Raw genomic sequence first — 26,511 nt, 5'->3', positions numbered from 1 at the left:
ACCTAGCCCAAAGAGGTTTTAAGTGTCCCAGAAAGCTTCTGGCGGAATTGAACCACAGCTAGTTGTAGTGGTCTATCCTTGGTCAGATTGAATAGCCTAGTAAACCAGTGTAACCAACGCACACAGTCTGGTTAACCATGCTGCAAATGGACCACTCATGGTCATGTTCTTTATCTGTTTCCCAGGCTTGTTCTGTAACAGGACATTTGACCGCTACACTTGCTGGCTTCCTGGGTCAGTGGTCAACGTGTTCTGTCCCTCCTACCTGCCCTGGTTCAACAAGGGTGACTGACTTTGCATTGTTGATGGTCATCTATTGAACTGTAATTGTTATCACAGAATAATACCCCAAATATGTTGACATGGCATGTTCATAAAGCATATCAAAGTAGGAATGTTATCCATACTATCGTATTCATTATGATCTAAATGGCAAAGCTGGTCCAAAACTGAGCCTGAGGAGGGAAACATGAAAAGAGGGTGAAATCCGGAGCTGTAATCTATATGTCAACTCGTTGACCCTCCGGAGAACCTTGAACGGCCCCACAAACCGGGGGCTCAGCTTCTTACAGGGCAGGTGAAGTGGGAGGTTCCTGGTGGAGAGCCAGACGCGATTACCAGGATGGAATACTGCTCCGGCATGCTGGATCCTCATGTGAGCATCATTCCAAACTTCTTCTGCATGCCTGAACCACTCGTCCACCGCAGGAGCTTCGGTCTGTCTCGGGGTCCCCGGATACAGGACTGGCTGATATCCCAGAACACACTGGAAGGGAATCAGCCAGGTGCAGGAGTGATGCAATGCATTCTGTGCGTACTCCACCAGGGAAGGAATTGGGCCCACTCCTCCTGCCGGTCCTGGCAGTAAATCCTCAGGAATCTCCCCAGCTCCTGGTTCATCCTTTCCACCTGCCCGTTAGACTGAGGCCAGTACCCAGACGTGAGGCTGACTGTGACCCCAGCTTCTCCATGAAGGCTTTCCATACCCGTGACGTGAATTGGTGGCCACTGTCTGAGACGATGTCCTCCAGAAGGCCATAGCGCCGGAAGACCTGCTGGAACAGTGCTTCAGCTATAGTAAATGTAGATCTGTCCGCAACCACAAAAATGGTGGTGAAACCATCAGGGGAGGGGAGATCAGTGACAAAATCAATGGACAGATGAGACCAGGGACAATGAGAAAGGGGAAAGAGTTCCCTGCTGGTGCATGCCGAGGAGATTTAGTTTGGGTACATATGGCACAGGAGTTGACGTAGCGAGTGACGTCCCGCTCCAAGGTGGGCCACCAGTACTTTCCAAGATGGATTGAATAGTGTGGGTGATATCTGGATGTCCAGCGACTGCAGCTGTGTGCGCCCAGGTCAACAGCCAATCCCTTAGCCCTGTGGGAATGTAGGTGCGCTCAGGAGGACAGGTAGCAGGTGCGGGTTCTCTCTCAAGGGCCTGGTGAATGTCCACATCTACTTCCCAGAGCATGGGGGCTACGACTCGAGAGGGTGGAATTATGGGTGCACTCCAGACAGGAACCTCTCCAGAATCATAGAGACGGGACATCGGGTTTGATGTTCATTGAACCTGGGCCAGAGGGAATCTAGAATCTCGCTTGCCGTGGGTTCAGCCGCCTCCGTACTGTCCGTATATACTTCAAGTTCCGATGGTCGGTGAGGATGGGAAATGGGTCATTGGCACCCTCCAGCCAATGTCTCCACTCTTAATTCCAACTTCACCGCCACAAACTCCTGATCGCCGACATCATAGTTCCTCTCTGCAGGAGACAGTTTCTTTGAGTAATATGCACATGGATACAATTTCTGTGGATTACCTTGTCATTGGGAGAGGACAGCCCCCACACCCACTTCTGAAGCATCCACCTCCTTCACGAAGGGCAACGTAGGATCTGGGTGTTTGAGCAGGTGAAACTTACAGACCACCCTTGAAGAGAGAAGTGAGAGGAGAGGCGACAGAGCTAAAGTTCTTAATGAAACGGCGGTGGAAGTTGGCAAACCCCAAAAAACATTGTAACCCCTTCATAGTGGGGTTACATCGAACTTCTTACCATCCATCATCATTCCTTGCAGGCCGATCTGGTAACCCAAAAAGGAGACAGCCTCCTGATGGAATTGGCACTTGATAGTGGGGTCATGGGAGGCCGAGGATGATCTTATGTATGGGTGCATTGATGATGAGGAAGGGAAGGATTTATTGGTGTATGGACTCCACGGTGAGAGTGAGCGGTGCTGTGATGTGTATGATAGTCCCGGATCCCAGTGGTCAACTATCCAGCACTTGAACAGGAAATTGAGAGGAGAGCGGGTATGAGGCGACGTTCAGGGAGAAGGCAAGGGCCTGGTCAATAAAATTCCCCATGGCACCGGAGTCCACTAGAGCTGTAGAAACAACACTAGGGACAGCCAGCTAGTGAAATCAATACTAGAAAGGGTTTGGCAGAAAGTGATAATCACGGGGCAGTCCCTCTGCTCTCGTGGACCCCAGGTTGGAACGTAACGGACACCATTGAAGCTGGTGCCCCTCCTGACCCCAATAGGGTCAGAGCCCCAGCTGTCTCAGACTGCGTAGCTCAGACGCGGGGAGACGTGTTTCCCCTACCGTCATGGGTTCAGGCTCTGACCCAAAACGGTCAACGGAGGAGGGAGAGAGGGGATGGGGGTTCCGACGCTCCCAAAGAAGGTTATCCAGACGGTTGGCCATCGCGATGAGTGCGTCCAAGGGAACGGTGGCATGCCAACTCCGTCTGGACCTCTTCACGCAGTCCTCTTCTGAATAGGGTTCGGAGAGCTGGCTCATTCCATCCACTGGATGCTGCCACTGTCCGGAAGGTGAGGGAGTACTCCGCAGCGGTCTGGCCTTCCTGCCGTAGATGGAGTAGGCGCTCACCTCCCTCTCTGCCCTCCGGTGGATGATTGAAGACCACCCTGAACAGAGCCATGAACTTCTCATAGGAACCCAGCTCCTCCTCTCCTCTTTCCCAGACGGCCATAGCCCACTCCAACACCCGTCCGGCCAGCAGGGAAATAACCATGGCAACCATTGGACCTCTCGGTGGTGGAGGCTCCCATCTGATGGGCGAAATAGAGGGAGCACTGGAGTAGGAAGCCACAGCATTTAGATGGAGTCCCGTCCTATTTGTCTGGAAGGGACAATCGGGCATCACTGACCTGGGTGGACTAATAGAAGGGGTGCTGGCTCGCTGAGTCGACTCTTGGAAGAGAATCCTCCGCTAGTTGGAGGTGATGCCCCTCGGGTAATGTCGAGGCGTTGAAGAACAACGAGCACCTCATCCATAGCCGTCTCCAGTTGCGCCAGCTGGTCGTGGTGTTGGCGAAGTAGGTGTCCCTGTTTGCCGACCATCTGGGAGATGTCTTGACCTGCTGCTTCCATTTTGTTGAGGCAGTATTCTGAAATGGAGATGCAGGTGGAGTTGGTGAGTTGAATAATTACAAACATGGAGCGATATAAACCAAGAAGGGTCTGGACAAGAAAACAGAACCAATACTGCCTGATGAGTGAGGCTACAGAGTGCTAGATAAAGGGGAAGTAATAAAGGTGGTGATGAAGTCCAGGTGTGCATAATGATGGGGCGCAGGTGTACGTAATGATGGATGCCAGGTGTGCGTAATGATGAGTTGCCAGGACCAGTGGTTAGTAGACCGGCGATGTTGAGCGGGGGAGAGGGAGTAAGCATGACACATTGTTTTTGTGTGTTGCTTTCAGAATAGTGTGTGTGTGTGTGTGTGGGGGGGGGGCACATTGTCTGTATGCCTGTTTCTGTGGGAAAATATGTTTGAGAGGTTTTTGTCTTTGCACACTAAACGTGTATTTATGTGTATTCATGTTTGTGTATGTGTGTATGCTTGCGTGTATGTGTCCCGAGATGTCCAGTGTGTCACGATCGTTGGAATAAATGGACCAAGACTAAGCGTGCGTAGAGTTCCACATGTTTAATAAATGAAACTCACCAAAACAATACAGAACAAACAAAGTGTGAAGTAAATGCAGTGCTCAACAGCAACTACACAAAAACAAGATCCCACAAAAACCCAGTGGGAAAAGGCTGTATATGATCCCCAATCAGAGACAATGATAGACAGCTGCCTCTGATTTAGAACCATACCAGGCCAACATAGAAATAACAAAACTAGAGTACCCACCCTAGTCACACCCCGACATAACCAAATTAGAGAATTAAAGGCTCTCTAAGGTCAGGGCGTGACACAGTGTCTCAGGGTGCGTCGGCGGTATGGCTCTGATGGGTGGAGGAGGAGGACTGGGAAGTCTGGAGGGACATGTCTCAGTGTGAAGAGGAACAGGAAGTCACATCTTAGGAGGCACCTGACATAAACACTACACAATCTGCTTTTGTACTTGTAGGTGTTAATGAGCACTGTGCCCCTGAGCTCTTTAGGTAAATCAGCCTTCTGTTCCATCATTTGGAGTGCTGTACTGCTCTCAACTTATGCAGCCCCTTGATGCTATCCCTTCAATTTCTGCAGATCTGAAGGGTCTAGATACCATAGGTATAAGCAGTGTAGTAATGGAGTTTTCGCCTTACAGATCTGCAAACAATGAATGACTAAGGCCAAGGGGAAAGGCTAGGAAGCGATTTGGAAACGTCTGATCCTTTTACGTGTTCGTTTCGACGCTATTGAGAAAGCTCAGTGTTTTTCAAGTTGATTATGTCTTCGTTGGTGAGAACATGTGTATAAAGTCCTACTTAACAATCTCTTCTGACATCAGTTCCCATGGTAACATGCTCTGCATGTGTTTCCACAGCTGTGGTTCAACCAGTTAATGGTGAGCTTTATGATGATTTACACGGTTGGCTGTCCCTCTTCACCCCTTGTCTCAGCACTCATCATCTTACTGAGTATCAGGTACACTTGTCCCTCTCTTCACCACCACTCCTCAAACAGTAAGCATCTGTCCACGTCACTCATCTTGACTATGACTTGACAAACCCCAGAAGGAGGCTTTGGATGAGCATTGTAAAAGAAATCCTAGAAGAGTAACAGCATGGAAGGGGTTGTGAGTATGACCATACATAAGTCAGCCAGAGTCAGTCACAATATTTCACCCTAGTTGATGTAGCCTACAGATGCCGTACATTAATTTGAGCCATTTGGCTACAGCAGGAAAATAATCCTGCAGCAACAGGACATGTGAATTGTTATGTTGATTATAATTAATGGACATTTTTTGTTGTTAGGGCAAATCAAGTCTGACATTGTAAAGTGGCCTTTTTAAACCTCTTTTTAAACCTAGAATACACTACAAGTTTGCATTTCCTTAATTATTATTGCAACAACGGGATGATCAAATTAAGATATGGCATCTGTATACAGCATTCACAAGCAAACATAGAAGCTTGTGATTGTGGTGCTGTTGACCAAACAATAAAACCAGCAGATATCTTGACTTGCCACTCAGTATATCAGTAATGTTCAGAATAGTACTTTAATATCTATTTAATATGATTTTGTCACATCTACCCCCCCCCCCTCCGGTGCTCGACATCTACTAACCACCGGTCCTGTCAACCCATCATTATGCACACCTGGCAACATTCATTACGCACACTTGCGCCTCATCATTAGGCACACCTGGATTTCATCACTTCCCTGATTACTTCCCCTGTATTTAGCCCTCTGTTGTCATTAGTCCTTAGGTGTTATTGGTTTTTCTCTCACGTTCAGTACACTTCCCGTGTTTGTTCATTTGTATCTGTTCAGTATTAAAACTCACCTTCTGCACCTGCTTCCTGACTGCCGGCGTATACTTTACAGATCTATTATTACTGATAGCTTTACTTGGCTTCAAATATCATGTGAAGTGCATTTAATATTGCTATTATTATTGTGTTATTAATGTGTCTTGGAAGCAATACTTCTTTTTAATGGTATTCCTTGGTAATAGTACTTCTTTGATAGAATGATGATTTACACAGTTGTTTGATGTGGCTGTCAAAGGTCAGGGAGGAATCAAACTTTACACCCAGATTGGAAACTGAGTGAGAGAGGGATGTTCTGTCCTGCAATGGTGAGGTGTGTTATTGGTGAGTGCTGGATCTAGAAGGGGGTGTCAAAAAGTAGGGCCTTGGTTTTGCTACTGTTCAGTTGAAGGAAGTTTTGCTTCATCCATGCCCTCATCTCTTCAAGGCAGGTGTTCAGATGGGTAACTGCATCAGAGGGACTTGTGGCAGTTTTTACATACTGTTGGGTGTCATCAGCATAGCAGTGGAATGAGATTCCATACTGACTGATGGCACGACCGAGGGGGAGCATGTATAGGATGACCAGGATGGGCCGGAAGGAAACTGGAACTTCTCAAACAGGTTGTTCTGATTGAGATGGTCCTGGAGCTGTACAGCAACCACTTTTTCCAAAACCTAGGAGAGGAAGGTGATGTTGGATATTGGCCTGTAATTGTCCAGCACTTCCGGGTCCAGGGTGGGCTTCTTTAGAAGGGGGCTGATGATAGTGGACCTGCAAGGAAGTGGCAAATAAGGGACTGTTTCAAAGGGGGTCATAAACATTGTCTTATTTTTTTACAGGTTTCATACTGTGAATTCTAAATGAAATATGTATGAGATTCAAGTTTATTTGTGCAGGAATACCACACAGATAATATTGTGAAACAGTTTTCTTATGGTCTGTTTAGACTGCTTTTAGGTAGTTTAATGTCTGTACGTTAACATTATTACTTACAGCATAGTGGGTGTAATCCCCCTCACGCTCTGCCTGTTATAGTGTCAGTATTGATCCATTGTTGTGAGTGTTGAAGCAAGGCCACATGAAAAAGCAGCTCTGACTCCGAGTCTTAATTGTTTTATGTAGTTGTGTTTATAAGTGTACAAACACGACAGGTATTATGGAAAAATGTAGATGAAAAGAACCATCATGATTTATTGAATCTATATCCTTGATCGAACCAATGACAAAAACAGCCACCCTTCACTGATTGAAAGAGACCCCTGGAATCAGGTGAGTCCCCTGGAAAGTTTTAGAGCTGACGATGTGTCCTTTGATATGCAAAACTCAGCTCCAGGAAATGAGACCCTTGAACCACTAAACACAGAGTAGGCTACAGTACATGTAGTCTTTAATCTTCTAGAAACCACTCTACGAAACACACATTTTTTTTGTTCTATATTTTGCCAAATAAGGGTTCTTTGGCTTGTAACCATAGCGGATCTCTTTTTGGTCAAATCAAATCAAAGTTTATTGGTCACATAGACAGTTTAGCAGATGCTACTGTATAGCGGGTGCAGCAAAATGTAGAACAAGTACACAAATAATAATACAAAATGTTTTTAAAGTACACCAAATTTAGGTTGTTAATTGGATTTTTCCAGACATTCTTGATTTTTTTTTTGTAAGGTTCTATAAAAACCATGCTCATAATTTATGGTGCTTTTAAGAACCCTTTCTCAATGTTCTATAAAGAACCATGAATAAAAGGTTCTATATAGCACCAAAAAAGGGTTCCGCTATGGTTAAAACCCATTTTAGGGCTATATAGAACCCTTTTTATGGTTCTTTATAGAACCTTTATTAATCTCAAAGGTTTTTTGAAGATCCTTTTGAAGAACCATACAGGGTTTTTTATTCTGGTAAGCCATATTATACAGTGGGAAGAAAAAGTATGTGAACCCTTTAGAATTACCTGGATTTCTGCATAAATTGGTCCCACAAAAAAATGCTGATCTTTTTGACCTTTTATTTAACTAGGCAAGTCAGTTAAGAACAAATTCTTATTTACAATGACAGTCTAACCCAGCCAAACCCGGACGACACTGGGCCAATTGTGCGCTACCCAATGGGACTCCCAATCACGGCCGGATGTGATTCAGCATGGATTCAAACCAGGGACTGTAGTGACACCTCTTGCACTGAGATGCAGTGCCTTAGGCTGCTGCGCCACTCGGGAGCCCAGTCACATCTAAGTCACAGCAATAGACAAATATAGTCTGCTTTAAACTAATAACACAAAAACAATTAGAATTGTTCATGTCTTTATTGAACACACCAGGTAAACATTCACAGTTCAGGTTGGAAAAAGTATGTGAACCCTTGGATTTAATAACAGGTTCACCCTCCTTTGGCAGCAATAACCTCAACCAAACCTTTTCTGTAGCTGCGGATCAGACCTGCACAACGCTCAGGAGGAATTTTGAACTATTCCTCTTTACAAAACTGTTTCAGTTCAGCAATATTCTTGGGATGTCTAGTGTAAACCGCTCTCTTGAGGTCATGACACAGCACCTCAATCGAGTTGAGGTCAGGACTGACTGGGCCACTCCAGAAGGTCAGGACTCTGACTGGGCCACTCCAGAAGGTCAGGACTCTGACTGGGCCACTCCAGAAGGTCAGGACTCTGACTGGGCCACTCCAGAAGGTCAGGACTCTGACTGGGCCACTCCAGAAGGTCAGGACTCTGACTGGGCCACTCCAGAAGGTCAGGACTCTGACTGGGCCACTCCAGAAGGTCAGGACTCTGACTGGGCCACTCCAGAAGGTCAGGACTCTGACTGGGCCACTCCAGAAGGTCAGGACTCTGACTGGGCCACTCCAGAAGGTCAGGACTCTGACTGGGCCACTCCAGAAGGTCAGGACTCTGACTGGGCCACTCCAGAAGGTCAGGACTCTGACTGAGCCACTCCAGAAGGCATATTTTCTTCTGTTCAAGCCATTCTGTTGTTGATTTACTTCTGTCTTTTGGGTTGTTGTCCTGTTGCATCACCTAATTTATGTTGAGCTTCAATAGGCAGACTGATAGCCTTACATTCTCCTGTAAAATATCTTGATAAATGTGGGAATTATTTCTTCCATCGATGATAGCAAGCTGGCCAGGCCCTGAGGCAGCAAAGCAGCCCCAAACCATGATGCTCCCTCCACCATAGTTTACAGTTGGGATGAGTCTTTGATATTGGTGTGCTTTGCCTTTTTTTCTCCACACATGGTGTTGTGTGTTCCTGTGGAACATCCAGGTGTTCTTTTGCGAACTTCAGACGTGCAGTAATGTTTTTTTGGACAGCAGAGGCTTCTTCCATGAACACCATTCTTGTTTAGTGTTTTACGTATTGTAGAATCGTCAACAGAGATGTCTTTAGCTGTTACTCTAGGATTCTCCTTAACCTCTATGAGCATTCTGCACTGTGCTCTTGCTGTCATCTTTGCGGGACGGCCACTCCTAGGGAGAGTAGCAACAGTACTGAAGTTTCTCCATTTAAAGACAATTTGTCTTACCGTGGACTGACTTTTAGAGATACTTTTGTAACCCTTTCCAGCTTTATGCAAAGCAACAATTGTTAATCTTAGGTCTTCTGACATCTCTTTTGTTCGAGACATGGTTCACATTCAGTTACAGTTTTGATTGAACGTTAGAATGGGCAAAACGAGTGACCTAAGCGACTTTGAGCAGGGTATGATCGTCGGTGCCAGACTCGCCAGATCTAGTAGAGAGATAAAGGGATAGAAAGATAAAGGGAAAGAAAGAAAGATAGAGGGCAAGATATGTGGAAAATGTGTTGTAGAGTGAGACAAATTGCCTCCCAGTGTCCTGTCTCCTGATAGATTGACCCAGGCAACCTTGACACTCATCCCTCTATTTGGCATCCATGAGGTCATCTTAATTTTCGCCACTGATGAGCAGATCACTGACATCCTGCTCCATATCAAGGTCTTCTTGACACTCTTCCTTAACTCATTTCAGGTGAGGAACCTGAAAAACAGGTCACCCCAGGTCAACCGAGTCAATACAAACCATAGCCTACCTAGCATAGCCTTGCATTTTACCTATCAAAGGAAACCTATCATTTTCCCATTTAAACCCAAGTGTTGTGTCTCTGTAGGGCTTTCTGGTGGATGTGCTGTACTGCTACTGTAACAAAGAGGTTTTCTATTGTGTTTTTTCTGAATTGTCCATGTTTTCTGTTGTTTCCCATCCATCAAACTCATCACATGCTGCTCCGTGAAGTGTCCTGTCCTTTACTATGCAGTGCATTCAGGAAGGGATTTTGTTATGTTACTGTTTTTAAATATATTCTAAAATGTATAAAATATTTTTTTCCCTCATCATTCTACACACAATACCCCATAATGACAAAGTGAAAACAAGTTTTAACCTGTCTAGGACACACGCTCCGTTAACGGACCCCCCCCAACATTCCGCTGAAAAGGAGGCGCGGGAAATTCAAAAGTATTTTTTGAAATATTTTACTTTCACACATTAACAAGTCCAATACAGAAAATGAAAGAAACATCTTGTTAATCTACCCATCGTGTCCAATTTTTTTTATGTTTTACATCGAAAACACAACATATATTTATGTTAGATCACCACCAAATCCAAAAAAACAAACAGCCATTTTCCCAGCCAAAGATAGTCACAAAAGCAGAATTAGAGATAAAATTAATCACTAACCTTTGATAATCTTCATCAGATGACACTCATAGGACATCATGTTTTGTTCGATAATATGCATATTTATATCCACAAATCTCGGTTTACATTGGCGCCATGTTCAGAAATGCCTCCAAAATATCCGGAGTAATTACAGAGAGCCACGTCATATAACAGAAATACTCATCATAAACTTTGACGAAAGATACATGTTTTGCATATAATTAAAGATACTCTGGTTCTTAATGCAACCGCTGTGTCAGATTTTTTTTTTACTTTACGAAAAAAGCATACCATGCAATAATCTGAGACAGCGCTCAGAGGCACACAACATTTCTCCGCCATGTTGGAGTCAACAGAAATACGAAATTACATCATAAATATTCCCTTACCTTTGATGATCTTTCATCAGAATGCAGTGCAAGGAATCCTAGTTCCGCAATAAATCGTTGTTTTGTTCGATAATGTCCATTACTAGTGTCCAATCAGCTACTTTTGCTAGCACGTTTAGTTCACATGTCCAAAAGCTGGCGCCGGTCCAGGCGAACTCGGACGAAAACTTAAAAAAGTAATATTCCAGGTCGAATAAACTGGTCAATCTAAGTAGAGAATCAATCTTCAGGATGTTATTATCATATATATCCAATAACGTTCCAACCGGAGCATTCGTTTTTGTCTACAGAGTAATGGAACGCAAGGTGATATAATAAGTACTGCGCGTAACCAGGAACTGGCATTCTGCCAGACCAGTGACTCAAATAGCTGCCATCCGGTCCCACATCACACTAGAGGCTTCATTCCACGTTCTACTGACTGTTGACATCTAGTGGAAGGCGTAGGAAGTGTGAACAGATGCATATCTTATTTGGATGTGAATAGGCGATGCGTTGAAAATCAACCAGCCCCAGAATTTCCACTTCCTGTTTGGAAGTTTGCCGGCCCTTTTTAAATTTTTTTACATTTATTACACCTTTATTTAACCAGGTAGGCTAGTTGTGAACAAGTTCTCATTTGCAACTGCGACCTGGCCAAGATAAAGCATAGCAGTGTGAACAGACAACACAGAGTTACACATGGAGTAAACAATTAACAAGTCAATAACACAGTAGAAAAAAAAGAAAGAAAAAAAAGAGAGTCTATATACATTGTGTGCAAATGGCATGAGGAGGTAGGCGAATGATTACAATTTTGCAGATTAACACTGGAGTGATAAATGATCAGATGGTCATGTACAGGTAGAGATATTGGTGTGCAAAAGAGCAGAAAAGTAAATAAATAAAAACAGTATGGGGATGAGGTAGGTAAAAATGGGTGGGCTATTTACCGATAGACTATGTACAGCTGCAGCGATCGGTTAGCTGCTCAGATAGCAGATGTTTGAAGTTGGTGAGGGAGATAAAAGTCTCCAACTTCAGCAATTTTTGCAATTCGTTCCAGTCACAGGCAGCAGAGAACTGGAACGAAAGGCGGCCAAATGAGGTGTTGGCTTTAGGGATGATCAGTGAGATACACCTGCTGGAGCGCGTGCTACGGATGGGTGTTGCCATCGTGACCAGTGAACTGAGATAAGGCGGAGCTTTACCAAGCATGGACTTGTAGATGACCTGGAGCTAGTGGGTCTGGCGACGAATATGTAGCGAGGGCCAGCCGACTAGAGCATACAAGTCGCAGTGGTGGGTGGTATAAGGTGCTTTAGTGACAAAACGGATGGCACTGCAATTCATCCAAAGTGAAAATGCTGCCCCCAATCCCTAAAAGGTTAACCTCTCTGAACTACCCATCCCGTATACGGGTTTGAATTCGACAACATACGGTGTTCGCCACAAATAGTTGTATTTTCAGGAATGTTTAATGTGTCTCACATGCTTCAAAAGCCTAGAATCTTGCTAATCCAACTGCGTTGTCATGTTTAAAAAATGATTTATTGCGAAAGAATACGCTGCGATTATCTGAGCACAGAACCCCATATTAAACTACTTATTCAACCAGCACTTGCGTAACAAAATCACAGATTGCATTGAAATAAATTGTTTACCTTTGAAGATCTTGCTCTGGTTGCAATCCCAAGGCTCATTGTTACACAATGAATGGTCTTTTGTTCGGTTAAATCCATTTTTTATAGCCTAACACGAAACATTTTGTGAACGCTTATCTCGTTGAATTTCGTGTCATTCAATTTTAGACGTAACATCCAACATAAAATAGACAGACTTTCCCTGACTTTATCCAGTCATGTTTGGTTTCCTTGCAATCAACTGTTTGTAACACAACCAAACTTGATGGGTCATTTTGCAGGACGTATTGACCCGGAAAAACCGATTGGAAGACAAGTGACGAGTCCATTGTGCACCAATTATATGACCACTGTCTCGTTGATTGACTGTATTTTAACCCAATGACCACTGATCGTCTTGAAATCTAGCTGGATAGATAGCCAATGAGCTGAGGTAAACGGCAATATCGGCAATATCCCATGGTTATATCCCATGGTTCTTTGTTGTAAGACAAACCTTTCCATTGAACGCTGGCGTAAGGACTGTTCTTTTGCCATTGCCAATTAATCCGTGAAGGAGCTAAGCTTATTACGCACAGCAGTATTTCGGTGACTTGCATCTTCAGCTGTTTATTTATCCAACATGGCGAATAAGTCAAGGAAAGATAATTCTAAGACTAGATATACGAATGTAGAAACAATTTTAGAGGATATTGATCGTGAAAGTGAGACAGATCAGCTTTTTGAAGACTCCATTAGCTCCCATAGCTTTGATTCTGAAACTGAGGCATATTTTTTGAACGGAGAGGACATTGTTTTGGACTGGTAAGTTGCTCTCATACTAATGCCGTTGTTTGAAATTAATATAAAATATTATTTGTGATTGTATTTACATTTTATTTGCAATATATAAAAATGTAATGAAATGGGTAAAGTACACGTTAGCTAGTCATTGTGAGTGAGGGTTTGTTTGTATGAGAACGACCATAGCCTATGTCTGTGTGTATATAGATATACACTGCTCAAAAAAATAAAGGGAACACTTAAACAACACAATGTAACTCCAAGTCAATCACACGTCTGTGAAATCAAACTGTCCACTTATGAAGCAACACTGATTGACAATTAATTTCACATGCTGTTGTGCAAATGGAGTAGATAACAGGTGGAAATTATAGGCAATTAGCAAGACACCCCCAATAAAGGAGTGGTTCTGCAGGTGGTGACCACAGACCACTTCTCAGTTCCTATGCTTCCTGGCTGATGTTTTGGTCACTTTTGAATGCTGGCGGTGCTTTCACTCTAGTGGTAGCATGAGACGGAGTCTACAACCCACACAAGTGGCTCAGGTAGTGCAGCTCATCCAGGATGGCACATCAATGCGAGCTGTGGCAAGAAGGTTTGCTGTGTCTGTCAGCGTAGTGTCCAGAGCATGGAGGCGCTACCAGGAGACAGGCCAGTCCGGGCTCTTCGCTGGCCATGGCAGAACACTGACATTCCTGTCTTGCAGGAAATCACACACATTAGCAGTATGGCTGGTGGCATTGTCATGCTGGAGGGTAATGTCAGGATGAGCCCGCAGGAAGGGTACCACATGGAGGAGGATGTCTTCCCTGTAACGCACAGCATTGAGATTGTCTGCAAAGACGACAAGCTCAGTTCAATGATGCTGTGACACACCGCCCCAGACCATGATGGACCCTCCACCTCCAAATTAATCCCGCTCCAGAGTACAGGCCTCGGTGTAACGCTCATTCCTTCGACGATAAACACGAATCCGACTATCAGAGCACTTTTTGCCAGTCCTGTCTGGTCCAGCGACTGTGGGTTTGTGCCCATAGGTGACGTTGCTGGTGATGTCTGGTGAGGACCAGCCTTACAACAGGCCCTACAAGTCCTCTGTCCAGCCTATTGTGGACAGTCTGAGCACTGATGGAGAGATTGTGCGTTCCAACTCGGGCAGTTGTTGCCATCCTGTACCTGTCCCACAGGTGTGATGTTCAGATGTACCCATCCTGTGCAGGTGTTACACGTGGTCTGCCACTGCGAGGACGGTCAGCTGTCCGTCCTGTCTCCCTGTAGTGCTGTCTTAGGCGTCTCACAGTACGAACATTGCAATTTATTGCCCTGGCCACATCTGTAGTCCTCTTGCCTCCTTGCAGCATGCCTAAGGCACGGTCACGAAGATGAGCAGGGACCCTGGGCATCTCTCTTTTGGTGTTTTTCAGAGTCAGTAGAAAGGCCTCTTTAGTGTCCTAAGTTTTCATAACTGTGACCTTAATTGCCAACCATCTGTAAGCTGTTAGTGTCTTAACGACCGTTCATTAATTGTTTTTGGTTCATTGAACAAGCATGGGAAACGGTGTTTAAACCCTTTACAATGAAGATCTGAAGTTATTTGGATTTTTATTAATTATCTTTGAAAAACAGGGTCCTGAAGGGATGTTTCTTTTTTTGGTGAGTTTAGTTCCCAGTTAGACCAACCAACCGTAAACCAGCCTTTACTGCTGCAGTAAGTGTCTTTTATTTTAAGGATTCTTTCTCGCTGATGAAACAATGGCCATATGTTTTAAAAGCCATATCGCAAGCAATGATTGTTAACATTTCTAAATGTTAAAACGAAGCTAATGGCTGAAAACTGTAGGCAGAAGGCAGAATGCCGCCTTGAGTTTTTGCGTGATAGTAGCTACCTGTCAAGTTTTCCTCAGGTGTTGGCTACCTAGCAAGCTAGATGAGTTAGCGTTACCTTGCCACCATCAAGTTTGCTAAGAGGACTTTTAAAAATATTTTTGCCGACATGATTGTTTGGAAAATACTGATATTCTAGCTTGCTAACTGTTACGTTAATATACTGAACATTAATATAAGCACAACATGTAAAGTGTTAGTCCCATGTTTCATGTTTCATGAACTGAAGAAATGTTCCATACTTATCCATACTTTTCCATACAAAAAGCTTATTTCTCTCGTCCCTGTTAGTGAGCATTTCTCCATTGCCAAGATAATCAACCACCTGACAGGTGTGGAATATCAATAAACTGATTAAACAGCATGTTCATTACACAGGTGCACCTTGTGCTGGAGACAATAAAAGGCTATTCTAAAATGTGCAGTTTCGTCCACCAGAGCTGTTGCCAGATAATTGAATGTTCATTTCTCTACCATATGCAGCCTCCAACGTTGTTTCAGAGAATTTGGCAGGAAGTCAAACCGGCCTCACAACCGCAGACCACACATAACCACGCCAGCCCAGGACCTCCACATCCGTCAACTGATGAAACAACTGGAGTATTTCTGTCTGTAATAATGCCCTTTGTGGGGAAAAACTCATTCTGATTGGCTGGGCCTGGGTCCCGAGTGGGCCCACCTATTGCTGCGTCCCTGCCCAGTCGTGAATTCCATAGATTAAGGCCTAATACATTTTTCAATTGACCGATTTCATTATATTAAGTGACTATGCGTAGATAATAAACAGTGAGTAGCAGCAGTGTACAAAACAAATGGGTTGTCAATGTAAATAGTCATTTGATTAATTGTTCAGCAGTCTTATGGCTCGGAGTTGAAGCTGTTAAGGAGCCTTTTGGTCCTAGACTTGGCGCTCCGGTACCGCTTGCTGTGCGGTAGCAGAGAAAACCGTCTTTGATTTGGGTGACTGGAGTCTTTTATGGGCTTACCTCTGACACCGCCTATTATATATGTCTTGGATGGCAGTATGCTTGGCCCCAGTGATGTACTGGGCCGTACGCTCTATCCTCTGTAGCGCCTTACGGTCAGATACCAAGCAGTCGCCATACCAGGCAGTGATGCAACCGGTAAGGATGCTCTCGATGGTGCAGCTGTATAACTTTTTGAGGACCTGGGGACCCATGCCAAATCTTTTTAGTCTTCTGGGGGGGGAAAGGAGTTGTTGTGCCCTCTTCACGACTGTCTTGGTGTGTTTGGACAATGATAGTTTGCTGGTGATGTGGACACCAAGGAACTTGAACCTCTCGACCTGCTCCACTACAGCCACGTCAATGTTAATGGGGGCCTGTTCGGCCCACCGTTTCTTGTAGTCCACGATCAGCTCCTTTGTCTTGCTCACATAGCCTACAGGGAGGAGGTCAGAGACCTGGCAGTCTCATCATTGTCGGTAATCAGGCCTACCACTGTTTTGCTGTCATTAAACTTAATGGTGGTGTTGGAGTCGTGTTTGGCCAGGCAGTCGTGGTTGAACATGCAGTACTGTCGGGGACTAAGTACACACCCCTGAGAGGTCCCAGTGTTGTGGATCAGCGTGGCAGACGTGTTGTTGCCTACCCTTACCACCTGGGGTCGGCCCATCAGGAAGTCCAGGAACCAGTTGCAGAGGGAGGTGTGTCCTAAGCTTAGTGCTGAGCTTCGTGGGCACTATGGTGTTGAACGCCTAGCTGTAGTCAATGAACAGCATTCTCACATAGGCGTTCCTTTTGTTCATGTGGGAAAGGGAAGTGTGGAGTGTGATTGAGATTGTGTCATCTGTGAATCTGTTGGGGCAGTATGCGAATTGGAGTGGATCTAGGGTATCCGGGAGGATGCCGTTCTGAGCCAATACCAGTCTTTCAAAGCACTTCATGGCTACCGACTTGAGTGCTACAGGGCGGTAATCATTTATGCAGGTTACCTTCGCTTCCTTGGGCTAAGGGACTATGGTGGTCTATATGAAACATGTTGGTATTACAGACTTGGTCAGGGAGAGGTTGAAATGTCAGTGAAGACACTTGCTACTTGGTCCGCGAATGCATTGAGTACACGTCCTGGTAATCCGTCTTGCCATACACCTTTGTGAAATGTTGACCTGTTTAAAGGTCTGGCTCACATCGGCTACTGAGAGCGTTATCACACAGTCGTCCAAAACAGCTGGTGCTCTCGTGCATGCTTCAGTGTTGCTTGCCTCAAAGCGAGCATAAAAGGCATTTAGCTTGTCTGGTAGGCTTGCGTCACTGGGCAGCTCGCGTCTGGGTTTCCCTTTTTGAAGTCTGTGATAGTTTTCAAACCCTGCCACATCCGATGAGCGTCAGAGCCGGTGTAGTAGGATTCAATCTTAATCCTGTGACGTTTTTCTTGTTTGATGGTTCGTCTGAGGGCATTGTTGTATTTCTTTATAATCTTCCTGATTAGTGTCCCGCTCCTTGAAAGCGGCAGCTTTAGTCTTTAGCTCGATGCGGATGTTTCCTCTAATCCATGGCTTCTGTTTGGGATATGTACATATGGTCACTGTGGGGACGACATTGTTGATGCACATACTGATGAAGCCAATGACTGAGGTGGTATACTCCTCAATAGCATTGGATGAATCCCGGAACATATTCCAGTCTGTGCTAGCAAAACAGTCCTGTAGCGTATTTTTTACGGTACGGAGATGAGATGATAATGCATGTTTCAGTAATGAGTGTTATATAATCAATACATCATCAAACTGTCATTTGTTATTCCCAAATGACTTGTATAATACCAAAATCACTGCTCTTAATGCAATTGACTAAAATACCCATTAATTTAGAATAAGTATAAGTACTGTGGACTTAAAAATCGACTTCAGCATAGAAAGGTGACCTTAGAAAGTTATTTCCCCATAGTTTCACTGCCGCTATCCTGACATAGCCAGCCACACGGAGTCGTTTATTGGCTATTTATTATGCTTTGACTCATGACTGAATAACAAGTGTTGACCAGTTTATAAAAGGTGTCGAACTGTCTGAATAAAGTTGATATCCTATCCCTTTGCCATTCATAAATATTGCAACTTGTTATATAGCCATGACATTGCATCGGGACAAGTAAACCAAAGGATTTCCTAGGTTTCCTTTCCTATGATGTCTGTGCTTGCCAGACAGTGATGCTAAAGTGAGTGACTTGTCTCGTTAGTGAGTGTAGCCTACCGAATCGGTGAGAGTCAACCATTTCTCTCCCTAATTTGCATAGTCTTCTGGTAGGCCTAGGCTTTTTAGCGATTATCTGCAGATGAATTATGAAAACATCAAATAAAGATGGTGAATCATCACTGCAGGAACAATCGAGTAATGGAGTGCCTCATTCTGGTCCTAATATGATAATTAGGGCCCTCACTGAATCCGGGCGTTAAAACGAAATTCAATAATAAAAAATAAATGTATTTACCTTGGTCGGGAATCAACTAAGTGTATTGAGAAATGTATTAATTTCGCCAAGTTGGTCATAAGCCATGAACAGAATGCATCAGTGACTCATATTTCCTACCACTTTCTGAAGATGTAATGAGAATGCCTGTGTGTGTGCTGTGTACCCTTCTACCACTTTGTGTAGCCATTAGTGATTATTCTAACAAACAGTCTTCTGGTAGATGGAAAAGCTTTCCCAAAAACCTTCTCAATTAATTGTTAAGGATACTGTAGTTATCACGTTTCACATTGGATTTCTTAACTACAAAAAGGTTCAGATTTGTTTTTATTTTAATTGTTGTGCTACTCTGCACACACAAGCTAGTTCGCTAGTTCGCTAGCTCTGGTTTAGTTCTCAAACTCTTGGCGGCATTATGTGTAATGTAATGGAACTGAGAGTCATGATCAAGGGCTAGCTCTGTTCCAACGTTAGTTAAACCAACTCTCTGAAGTTCAAAGTTCCTTCATAGAAGCCGTTCCTTCATATGTATAATTCTGTGGGCCTAATTCGGGTAATTAATGTCATAAGATGCACAGCGCTTTATGACCAGCATTCTTCTCACCCGCAAAATATCAGTCGCATGTCGCACCTGTCCAATGCATGTACATATCTTTCCCTCTCCATAGCAAGCTGCTCTATCCATTGGTAAGGTAATTTATAGTTGATTGAATTGATTTCAGAGGTTTAAAAAGGAGCAGAAAGGAACGATATAAACCTTAACAGTTTTTTTTTAAACAAAACGATTGGAAAATGATTTCGGTTGCAACCCCTGCTTAAGACTGATAATTGTATTATTTCAATTAAACCTTTCATTTATTTTTCAAGATAATGTGACTGTTTACTTTTATCTGTTTTAATAAAATACATAATTTGAAGCACAAACATTGATAATTCATATTGTAGTAAAACAGTAAATATTACATACATTAGTCATTTAAATGGTAAAGTCATGTCTTTCTACACAATACCACAAATGTTTCCCATCTGGGAGTTAAACTCCTATGAACTATTAAATAATGTCGCTGTGTATTTCGGATGCAATCAAGGCATTCAAATGTACCAGAGGCTGTCTACTCTGTGTACTTGTGGAAAACGCTGGAATTAGGATACGGATATTTGTGGTTCTAAGGTATTTTAGATGTAGTTCTAAATTGAATGGCATCCTATAAGTAAATGGCAGAACATGTTATGGCTATAAAGCATCTATATATGTGGGATATGGACCAAAAACTGTCTTGGGATATCAAACAACTTTTATAGGTAAGTGCTAAAACACATACATGTGTCTCAATGGGGAATATCCTCCTTTAAGTGGCGGGGATGCTCTTTGCTGAATCAGAAACTCTAGACCGGGGTTTATAGACTCATATTTCTTGACCACTCATTTTACAAAAACTATACAATGGGTGTAAGCTGTGGTCCTGGTAAATAATTTCAGTAACCAGTACAGCACACCCATTGACTATACATGAGAATTGGCTTATCTTTACCGAAACGGACCTAAAAATGATACGGTAACGAAAAATGTGTGTTTCGGAAATGAGGCCCTTAGCTAAATCTGCAAGTAATAAGAGACAGCCATTATGAGTCTACAAACAATTGACCACATCACTAATTGTGCTCATCATCTAAGGACTATTTTAGGATTTTTCAACGCCGATACCGATTATTGGAGGACCAAAAAAAACAGGTAGCGATTAATCAGACGATTTTTATATATATATATATTTGTAATAATGACACTTACAACAATACTGAATGAACACTTATTTTAACTTAATATAATACATAAATAAAATAAATGTAGTCAAATAAATAATTAAACATGCAATAAAATGCTAATTAACAAATTAATTACTTAAAAATCATACAATGTGATTTTCTGGATTTTTGTTTTAGATTCTGTCTCTCACAGTTGAAGTGTACCTATGATAAGAATTAGACCTCTATATGCTTTGTAAGTAGGAAAACCTGCAAAATCAGCAGTGTATCAAATACTTGTTTTCCCCACTTTTTTTTAACTAGGCAAGGCAGTTAAGAACATTCTTATTTTCAATGATGGCCTTGGAACAGTGGGTTAACTGCCTCGTTCAGGGGCAGAACAACAGATTTTCACCTTGTCAACTTGGGGGATCTAATCTTGCAACCTTACAGTTAACTAGTCCAACGCAATAAGGACCTGCCTCTCTCTCATTGCACTCCTCAAGGAGACTGCCTGTTATGCGAATGCAGTAAGCCAAGGTAAGTTGCTAGCTAGCATTAAACTTATCTTATAAAAACGATCTATCATAATCAGTAGTTAACTACACATGGTTGATGATATTATCTAGCGTGCCCTGTGTTGCATATAATCTGACTGAGCATACAAGTATCTAAGCATCTGACTGAGCGGTTGTAGGCAGAAGCATAAACATTCATTCAAATAGCATTTTCTTTGCGTTTTGCCAGCAGCTCTTCGTTGTGCGTCAAGCATTGCGCTGTTTCAAGCCTATCAACTCCCGAGATGAGGCTGGTGTAACCGAAGTGAAATGGCTGGCTAGTTAGCGCGCTAATAGCGTTTAAAACGTCACTTGCTCTGAGCCTTCTAGTAGTTGTTCACCTTGCTCTGCATGGGTAACGCTGCTTCGATGGTGGCTGTTGTTCTTGTGTTGCTGGTTCGAGCCCAGAGAGGAGCGAGGAGAGGGACGGAAGCTACTGTTACACTGGCAATACTAAAGTGCCAATAAGAACATCCAATAGACAAAGGTTAATGAAATACAAATGGTATAGAGGGAAATAGTCCTATAATTACAACCTAAAACTTCTTACCTGGGAATATTGAAGACTTGTGTTAAAAGGAACCACCAGCGTTAACATGTTCTCATGTTCTGAGCAAGGAACTGAAACGTTAGCTTTCTTACATAGCACATATTGCACATTTACTTTCTTCTCCAACACTTTGTTTTTGCATTTATTTAAACCAAATTGAACATGTTTAATTTATTTGAGGCGAAATTGATTTTATTGATGTATTATATTAAGTTAAAATAAGTGTTCATTCAGTATTGTAATTGTCATTATTAAAAATAAAATCTGCTTTATTGGTCCTCCAATAATCGGTATCGGCATGCTCGCACATGCTCTTTCAGTTCTGCCCACAAGTGTTCTATAGGATTGAGATCATGCCTTTGTGATGGCCACTCCAATACCTTGACTTTGTTGTCCTTAGGCCATTTTGCCACAAAGTATGCTTGGGGTCATTGTGCATTTGGAAGACCCATTTGCGACCAAGCTTTAACTTCCTGACTGATGTCTTCAGATGTTGCTTCAATATATCCACATAATTTTTCTGCCGCATGATGCCATCTGTTTTGTGACGTGCATCAATACCTCCTGAGGCAAAGCACCCTCACAACATGATGCTGCCACCCCCATGCTTCACAGTTGGGATGGTGTTCTTCGGCTTGCAAGCCTCCCCCTTTTTCCTCCAAATATAACGATGGTCATTATGGTCAAAAAGTTATATTTTTGTTTCATCAGACCAGAGGACGTTTCTCCAAAAAGTACGATCTTTGTCCCCATGTGCAGTTGCAAACCGTAGTCTGCCTTTTTATGGTGGTTTTGGAGCAGTGGCTTCTTCCTTGCTGAGCGGCCTTTCAGGTTATTTTGATATAGGACTCGTTTTACTGTGGATACAGATTATTTTGTACCTGTTTCCTCCAGCATCTTCATAAGGTCCTTTTGCTGCTGTTCTGGGATTGATTTGCACTTCGTGCACAAATACATTGCGTCTCCTTCCTGAGTGGTGTGACGGCTGCGTGGTCCCATGGTGTTTATACTTGCGTACTATTGTTTGTGCAGATGAACATGGTACCTTCAGGCGTTTGGAAATTGCTCCCAAGGATGGACCAGACTTGTGGAGGTCTACAATTTATTTTCTGAGGTCTTGGCTGATTTCTTTTGATTTTCCCATGATGTCAAGCAAAGAGGCATTGAGTTTGAAGGTAGGCCTTGAAATACATCCACAGGACACCTCCAATTGACTCAAATGATGTCAATTAGCCTATCAGAAGCTTCTAAAGCCATGACATTTTATGGAATTTTCCAAGCTGTTTAAAGGCACAGTCAACTTTGTATGTAAACTTCTGACCCACTGCAATTGTGATACAGTGAAATAATCTGTCTGTAAATAATTGTTGGAAAAATGACTTGTCATGCACAAAGTAGATGTCCTAACCGACCTTTTGTGGTGGTTGTAAAACAAGTTTTAATTGACTCCAACCTAAGTGAATGTAAACTTCCGAATTTACCTTGGCTCATTGCAGTAATCGTGTAGCAGGTGCCACGCAGTCTCCTTGTGGAGTGCAATGTAATCGGTCATAATCGGCATCTAAAAATGCCCATACCGATTTGTTATGAAAACTTGAAATCATGGCCGATTAATTGTTCGACCTCCAGTAAGGACTAATCCTCTAAATGATACATCAAATATCGCCTGTCCTTGGTTGCAACACTCACTACCGAGTTCCAAACTGCCTCTGGAAGCAACGTCAGCACAATAACTGTTCTTCGGGAGCTTCATGAAATGGGTTTCCATGGCCGAGCAGCCACACACAAGCCTAAGATCACCATGCGCAATGCCAAGCATCGACTCGAATGATGTAAAGCTCGCCGCCATTGGACTCTGGAGCATTGGAAATGCTTTCTTTGGAGTGATGAATCACGTCACCATCTGGCAGTCCGATATACTAATCTGGGTTTGCCGGATGCCGGGAGAACGCTACCTGCCCGAATGCATCATGCCAACTAAAGTTTGGTGAAGGAGGAATAATGGTCTTGGGCTGTTTTTCATGGTTCGTGCTAGGCCCCTTAGTTCCAATGAAGGGACATCTTAACGCTACAATATCAGTGACATTCTAGACGGTTCTGTGCTTCTGACTTTGTGGCAATAGTTTGGGGAAGGCCCTTTCCTGTTTCCGCATGACAATGCCCCCGTTCACAAAGTGAGATCCATACAGAAATGGTTTGTCTAGATCGGTGTAGAATAACTTGACTGGCCTGCACAGAGCTCTGACCTCAACCCCAGGCCTCATTGCCCGACCTCACTAATGCTCGTGGCTGAATGGAAGCAAGTCCCCGCAGCAATGTTCCAACATCTAGTGGAAATTCTTCCCAGAATAGCAGCAAATGGGGACCAACTCCATATTGATGCCAATGATTTTGGAATGAGATGTTTGACAATGTGTCCACATACTTTTGGTCGTGTAGTGTATTTTATAATTCAATGTAAACTTCAACTAGTATTTTTCATGATTCATGGACAAACTACAAACATTTTGTTTTATTCAAATAAGTTACATTTTTTTCTAAAGTTAAAGTGTATAGAATTACCCTAGAATTTTATCTGGATGCATTTTGGAAAATGATAATTTGGGGTGAAAATGTAAAACTTTCAGGCAAAATGATCAAATCTATTTCAAATAAGACACTATGCCATTAACTAGGCATCTTAGTCTTTAGAATGATAGTTGATTTTTTTCAGATGCATCCTGGTTTTCTAAATCATTTAGTTACTGCCATGGTTAAAACTGTTTTCATGAGAATCATCCAGTTGTAATTGTAACCTTGTCGCTACTTTGCTTGCCCCTCTCTTTGAATAGGCCCAAGGCTTTCCCACAGACCTATTCATGAACTCAGTGGTGGAAAAATGACAAATTTGTCATACTTGAATAAAAGTAAAGACACCTTAACAGAAAATGATTTGTGTAAAAGTCACCAAGTAAAATATTACTTGTTTTAAATGTACTTAAGTACAGTGGTGGAAAATGATACTCCGCTGTGATACTTGAGTTTAAGTAAAAAGTACAAGTAATTGCTCTGCATTAAATGTGTTACATTAAGCAAACCAGAGTGCACAATGTTTTTATTTTTGTTTTCTGACTGACTGGCACAATCCAATACTCTGACATTTGCCTTAGTTACAGTTCAGCTACAGTATTAGCCCCCCATGTAATCCAGCTCTATTTATTAACTGGAGAAAGTGATCTGTTTTACCTGAGGGTATGACCTCAAACTCAAGGTGTAGTATGTTTTTGCAGTCCAGAAATACTATTCTCCTAGACTCCATTTTCCTCCTTTTTCAATAACTTCTCCTCTTTTCACCCCGCTGTCAACAGCCAACGTGTGGAAAACGTTACTCATGACATTGGTTGGGGAGGAGTTTCCTGAGCACGTAGGTGTAGCTATGACTGTACATTCCCACTGGTTTATTTCTCAGTTTGTCTGCAGTGATTATAAGTCTATCGAATTATACCCACTTATTGCAAACACTACAGTCGTGGCAAAACGTTTTGAGAATGACACATTAATTTCCACAAAGTTTGCTGCTTCAGTGTCTAGATGTTTTTGTCAGATGTTACTATGGAACACTGAAGTATAATTACAAGCGTTTCATAAGTGTCAAAGGCTTTTATTGACAATTACATGAAGTTGATGCAAAGAGTCAATATTTGCTGTGTGGACCCTTCTTTTTCAAGACCTCTGCAATCTGCCCAGGCATGCTGTCAACTAACTTCTGGGCCACATACTGACTGATGGCAGCCCATTCTTGCATAATCAATGCTTGGAGTTTGTCAGAATTTGTGAGTTTTTGTTTGTCCACCCGCCTCTTGAAGATTGACCACAAGTTCTCAATGGGATTAATGTCTGGGGAGTTTCCTGGCCATGGACCCATAATATCGATGTTTTGTTCCCCGTGCCACTTAGTTATCACTTTTGCCTTATCGCAAGGTGCGCCATCATACAGGAAAAAGCATTGTTCATCACCAAACTGTTCCTGGATAGTTGGGAGAAGTTGCTCTCGAAGGATGTGTTGGTACCATTCTTTGTTCATGGCTGTGTTCTTAGGCAAAATTGTGAGTGAGCCCACTCCCTTGGCTGAGAAGCAACCCCCACACATGGTCTCAGGATGCTTTACTGTTGGCATGCCACAGGACTGATGGTAGCGCTCACCTTGTCTTCTCCGGACAAGCTTTTTTCCGGATGCCCCAAACAATCGGAAAGGAGACTCATCAGATAAAATGACTTTACCCCAGTCCTCAGCAGTCCAATCCCTGTACTTTTTGCAGAAAATCAGTCTGTTCCTGATGTTTTTCTGGAGAGAAGTGGCTTCTTTCCTGCCCTTCTTGACACCAGGCCATCCTCCAAAAGTCTTTGTCTCACTGTGCGTGCAGATGCACTCCTGAGCAAGCTCTGTACTGGTGGTGCCCCGATCCCTCAGCTGAATCAAGTTTAGACGGTCCTGGCGCTTGCTGGACTTTCTTGGGTGCCCTGAAGCCTTCACAACAATTGAACCACTCTCCTTGAAGTTCTTGATGATCCGATAAATGGTTGATTTAGGTGCAATCTTACTGGCAGCAATATCCTTGCCTGTGTAGCCTTTTTTGTGCAAAACAATGATGACGGCACGTGTTTCCTTGCAGGCAACCATGGCTGACAAAGGAAGAACAATGATTCCAAGCACCACCCTCCTTTTGAAGATCCCAGTCTGTTATTCGAACTCAATCAGCATGACAGAGTGATCTCCAGCCTTGTCCTCGTCAACACTCACACCGGTGTTAACCTTTCTGGCGCAGATGTTCCGCTAGCGACCTCGACAACATCCGGTGAAATTGCAGAGCGCCAAATACAAAATTCAGATATAGTCATAATAAACATTCATAAAAAAGTGTTATACATCGGCTTTGTCAGATTTCAAAAAGGCTTTACGGCGAAAGCATGCCATGCGATTATCTGAGGACAGCGCCCCGCATACAAAAGCATACAAACATTTTACAACCAAGTAAAGGAATTACAAAAGTCAGAAATAGCGAAAAATTAGTCACTTACCTTTTGAAGATCTTCATATGATTGCAGTCACAAGAGTCCCAGCTACACAATAAATGTTTGTTTTGTTTGATGAA

At 43.1% G+C, this 26,511-nt stretch overlaps 1 pseudogene; it reads left to right on the top strand.

Annotated features, from left to right (window-relative positions):
- The first annotated feature begins 3,421 nt into the window (after nucleotides 1-3,421).
- The window catches only part of LOC112224745, a 72,007-nt pseudogene continuing 48,917 nt past the window's right edge, over nucleotides 3,422-26,511 (top strand).

This window comes from Oncorhynchus tshawytscha, linkage group LG25 (genome assembly GCF_018296145.1).
Source record: "Oncorhynchus tshawytscha isolate Ot180627B linkage group LG25, Otsh_v2.0, whole genome shotgun sequence".
Lineage (NCBI taxonomy): Eukaryota > Metazoa > Chordata > Actinopteri > Salmoniformes > Salmonidae > Oncorhynchus > Oncorhynchus tshawytscha.
Note: the sequence above shows the minus strand (reverse complement) of the source record. Positions and strands in the feature narration are given on the sequence as shown.